A 6,000-nucleotide genomic window follows, 5' to 3' on the forward strand; every position below is an offset into this window, starting at 1 on the left:
ATGTAAAGTTTGCTGAAAATATATCGGCCTACAAGCCTTGTTCGAAGGATGTGCCACCTCTTCCTATCCCAAGTTATTCTTAAGGGGGGATGTTAGGATATTCCGACACATAGGAAATAGTTAAGTATAACTTGGTCTAGTGTAGATTTAGGTAAAGTGTGTTTCTTTACTATGTACTTTTGTAACTTACAATATGACAGACACGATATGTTCTAGACATGAAGTGATCTGACGGTTCATTCTCTCCTCGGTATTCTTGACACTTGATCTGTGGCTTAACACTCGATTGGTCCATGATCTCTATTTAAAGAGCATGGAGGGTAATTTGTAGGGTAACCGTTCATGAGAGAAGCTTATGTAAATTTTCATTCTTTTATTAATGAATTGCCTGAAGTGGCCGCGTTGGCTCAGGTCATGGATTGTTTCCCTCTTTGAGGGTTTTAACCATGGCAAGAATATTGGTGTATTGATCTATGATTTGTTCATGATTGGTGTCCTTTGGTGTTCTGTCTAAGGAACTTACTCTGTAAATTCCTACAATAAAGAGGCCTTGAAACAATTTTGTTAGAGGCTATATACAAACATCAAGGAAAATTAGTTCACATTTGCAAGTATTCTCAGCACATGCACTAGCCTAATGTATCTGGAAAGGGGTGATTTGATTATTTCTCATGTATTTAAAACTAGATTTGAAACAAATTTCTTTATGGGTGGTGTTCTTTTTGACATGTACACCAAACGTGGGAGCATGGAGGAGGCACACAATCTATTTTGTGAAATTCCTAAGCATAACATGTTGTCATGGAAAACAATGATTGTAGGATATTAATGGCACGATTCAAGTTAAATGACATTTAAGTCCCATTGTAGAAGTACTAAAAATTTTAAAATTATACTTTCGGATTAATCACATCATAATTATTTGTTGGTCAACATTTCGAACCCTCTAATGAGGTTCATCATCAAGATATTGGTCCTTATGATGAACCTCATTAGAGGGTTTGAAACGTTGACCAACAAATAAACATGATGTGATTAACAGGTAAAATTTTTAGGATGGAAAATTATCTAGAAGTTTAAAAACATTGGGGAATTGTACTAGTCCCTAATATGAAACTGTAAAATGTTTATTGATATATTTGTAAATTTATTCGAATTTATAACAATTTTATATATGTCCTATATATAATGTTGGTTATTTTTAAGGGAAAATAAATTTATATTGTAAAATTTGGGCGAATCATTTTTAGAAAAAATGGAAATTGGCAAATCTTTTTTTTGGAAAAATCATGGAAAATTAGGCCACCTACGAATATTCCCATAAAATTTTCCATGGTGATTAATATGAAAGTATAATTTTAAAGATCAATACGAATCATAGAAGTCTGAGATCAAATATACTAAAATTCTTTCATTTCCCCTCTAAATCAATCTATTGACAATGATATTTCTTTTTCACCAAGAGGTAGTATGTCATTATACAAAATATTTGCAAGCAACAACAAATATGCCTCCTTTTTTTTTCTTTCTGCCTAGATTCACTCCTTTTCTCTGTGATTTTGCACCCTTTGTCATAGCCATTTCTATTGGAGATAAGGAAGGGGGCACCAATTTTGGTGAAAAAGAAAATATTTTTGATTGTGAAAATGCCAATAAAATGATAGAGTTGGTAAAGGGTTAATTCTCAATAGACATGTTCACTAGACCATTATCTCATAGAGGATTAGATAAGATACTCATGAAACTATGTGTAGGTTACTGTGCTTTATCATGGACGGAAATTCCATATTCTATAGTGAGGGGTGCTCTAGAATTTAAATCTACACTTGGAATCTATGAAGCAACTAATTGCAAGCTTAAGAAAACAAAGTCACGTAGGGCTACTTAACGAAGGTTATCATTACTTTAATTATACAAGTAGAGATTATGGTATCACACCAAGAGTGGAACGCTATGTCTGCAAGGTGGATATTCTTGGTCATGATAGATAGTTGGAAGAAGTAATGGATCTTATCAAAGAAATGTCATTTCAACAAATTTGTACTTTGGGGGTGAATCTTGCTTGCTACTTGTAGATTCTAAGGCGATGTAAAACATGGAAAACATATGAAAAGAATAATTATAATTGAGTTGGTTCCACGTGATGGACCAACATATGTTCTCCTTCAAAATGCATATGTAGTAGTTGGAAAATGGAATGATGTAGCACAAATGAGGAGAACAGTGAAAATCAGGTCCATGAAGAAGGAATCAGGATATGTGGTTGAAACCAATTCCATGCAGGATTTAGAACAAAGGAATGTTGAAAATCCTTTTTATTTATATGGTGAAAGATGGGAATAGATTGTGAAATTCATCATTCCACAAGAAACATCCATTCATGTTGTCAAAACTTATCATGCGCTTGATGACTGTAATGTTGTTATACATATTGTTAACAAGATTGTTGGTCTATGAGTTGTTCTTAGAGAGATAAAAGAATTTCATTATTTTAGGAATGGGTTACTCTGAAAATTATGTTGATAATGATGACATCCAAAAGAAAAAGAGATATACTAAGCTAGAGGAATTCATTGGGAAAATGAAGGAAGGAAGCATTAAAACATTCAATAGATTAAGAGCATTAAGTCATTGGTTACAAAGTCTACGATGGGTAGGTTTTACTTCTAAACCAGTGACTACAAGAAAAATTACGTGTTATGTTTAAACAAAAGTAGGAATTAGGATGAAACACTTAGCTCTTGAACCTATGAATTGTTGTTAGAATTAGTAGAGAAGGGTGAATTTATGGGTAGTGGATACATCCTACCTTAAGTGGGATTTACACATTTCTTATATCTCTTTATTAATCCCTTGGAAACATGTAAATCTAATTACTACTAAAACAAGGTCATCCAGCCTTACTTATAGGGTCTTAATCAAGAAGCTACAAGTTTCAGCTATTAAAATTCAAGTTTGAATTTTCTTAGTACATCCCCTTGTTGCCAAACATTCCTGGTGTGCATTTATTTGAGGAACACAAACCCTGCCTTTTACCCTATGAAATCCATGCCATTTGGAGTATTCTTCAACAACAAAAATATATATGTGAAAAAATAAAAATATTTGATTGCATTAATGTTACCTATGAGTAAAAAATACTCTCCGAGTTGAATCATTCAGTTTGGCCTTGAAATTAATGTTGGGTGTGCATTTTTGTGAAGCATGACACAATTGTCTTTCTTCACTAAAATGCACACCCAGGCTTCAAGTTTATGTTGTTCACAAACTGTTGACACTTTTGGAGTGACAGTGTGAGCTGTGATTGATGCATCACTTTAATTTATATTAACTTTGACCTTTAGATCACTAAATTAAAAAAAATTAATTGTATCAGTGTTACTTATGAGTAAATAAATACTCTCCAAGTTGAATCATTCATTTGGAATTAAAATGAAGGTTGGGCATGCATTTTTGTGATGCAAGCCAAAATTGTCTTGCTTCAATAAAATGAACACCCAAACATCATTTATTCACCAATTTGATTGATTCAAATTGTATATTTTTTATTCAATGATTTTACAAAATTTTACATTGTTATATTTACTTTGAGCTTAAATATTTATACTTTAGATTTCATACAACATTTTAAGTTTTTCTTTGACTTGCCTTATGTGAAAGTTGTGTAGAAGTGGGAAACTTAGTTATGTAGGATATTTTTTAGACATGATGCAAGGTTATATCCAAAAGTTAGGTATTGTCTAATCATTTCTCATTTCAAATTTCAATACCAAGAGTGTACTTGGTTTGGCCCAGGAGTGCATATTTGTTTCGACATGAAAATTGGCAGATATGATGAATTGCTACATTAAAAGAATTGGATTTCGTTGAGGAAGATTTATTTTAGGATAATGAGTATGATATATTGTAGAAAATGTTTGTATCTTTAGGATGGAATGATCATTATTGCATTTCCAATTAATTATAAGTCCCGTTGTGTATTTATTTGAGGCACACAATCCCTGCCTTTTACCTTATAAAATCATTCAAATTTGGATTATTCATGCACATCAGAAATTTAATGAGGATGAGTTATTGTCGACCCAAATTTAATGAGGATGTACTTCATGCTATGTGGGGAGGCATGTTCCACACACATTTCAAAGGTCTCTTAGGTCATGTAATAGGAAGAGACCTTTAATTTTTAAATCGTAACACATTGGTTACAAGAGGAAGGAGTTCATTATCTTTTACCTTTTGATTTTTCTTGTTTGGAATTATACTACTATTGAGGAAGAGTAGCACTGTTATGTAATTGATGCTCATGATGCTGAAATTTGTTGCTTTATGAGGTATTATGTATTTTTCTGAGATTGGTTTTGATTTTTCATCTTTTAATATTTATTTAACATTGATATGCTATATATTTTCTTCAGGTGTTATCATGGCATGTTAGCACCTGGGTGGATCTTAAATACTGAATGCTAGTAGAAATGCCCTAGTTCATAGTGAATCTCATAGTTTCGTTAATTATCTTAAACCGTAGAATTATAGTCATCATTTTTAAGTGTGTTAGGAATTTCTCTTTGGGACTTTTCTGATCGATGAGTGGCATTGAAACCGTAGATCTACTTAGATGTCATTTCCAAACAACAAATAAGAACTAATCCTAATTCTCTCCATTGCTAGTAGAAATTCCCTAGTTTATAGTGAATCTCATAATTTCCTTAATTCTCTTAAACCGTAGAATTATAGTCACCATTTTCAAATGTGTTAGGAACTCCTCTTTAGGACTTTTCCAATCGATGAGTGGCATTGAAACCCTAGATCTAATTAGACGTCACTTCCAAACAAAAAATAAGAACTAATCCTAATTCTCTCCATTGGTTTTTGAATTACTAGTTTTTAAGTAATATATATGGTTTTTATATTCAAACCCTAACTAGGTCAATTGACCTAATCTGAAACTTAAAACCCTAAAAAATATGTACAATATAGAACATCCATAAAATATACCTTGGAAACCTTAGGTGTTATATCTTTCTTTATCCCTTGGCAATGTTTAAACATAATTACCACTAAAATAAGGTTATCCAACCTTACATATAGGGTTTTAACCATGAAACTACAAGTTTAAACTATTGAAATTCAAATTTGATTTGTCTTAGTCCATCCGCTTGTTCCCAAACATTCCTAGCATGCATTTATTTGAGGCACACAAACCCTACATTTTATTTTTTTAACAAATTCGAGTATATTGTATTCATTCAAAAATAGAGGGGAGCAAGGCTCCCCAATACATGAAGGTTGAATCAATCAAGGGAGATGAAGAGACAAAAATCCTTGATCCTTCCTTTCCATCTATTACATTAACTTCAAAAGTTCTTAATTTACCTATTGAATTTAACTTAAAAGTTTTAGCAATCTACTAAAGAAGCAGGGTACATTTAAATAGCATAGCTAAGTATGATTAAAATTAAAATGTTGAGAGCAATGAGTGATTTTTGTTGATTTGCAGGTGATTTCTATTGATTTGCAAGGAGTATCATGGCGAGCCATGGGCTGGTATTCCTCTTAATATTTGTTGACTGACTTTTCCTCAAGCTTTTGGTTCTTGCTGCCACAATCCAAAGTATTTGAGCATTCTCTTATTTTTTAGTGACCACCTCTTGCTGAACATTAATTGTGTTTTCCAGATGAGCACATCTATTTTTGAGTTGCTCAAATTGTTTTATGTGCATTGCACTGATGATAGAGGTACACAAAATCTATTTTGCATTTACCCCACCACTTATTGTGCATGGATCAAATGTGATCTAAAATGGCCTTATGTGACTTGTAGTGTGGGAATGATTGAGACTTAGGAAACAGATCATTGGGATCCATGCCAAAGGAACCAAGGGAGTAGAGGGAGATGAGGAGCACGCAGAAGGGAGGAGCAGGCACTATGAGGGAAGAGGAAAGGAAATGCAGGATCAAGAAGAAGAGAGAATGAGGGTGGCGTAAGGAAATGAAGGCGAA

This window comes from Pinus tabuliformis, chromosome 1_2 (genome assembly GCF_031772625.1).
Source record: "Pinus tabuliformis cultivar Carrire ecotype Pingquan chromosome 1_2, CPIR1, whole genome shotgun sequence".
NCBI classification, from domain to species: Eukaryota; Viridiplantae; Streptophyta; class Pinopsida; order Pinales; family Pinaceae; genus Pinus; species Pinus tabuliformis.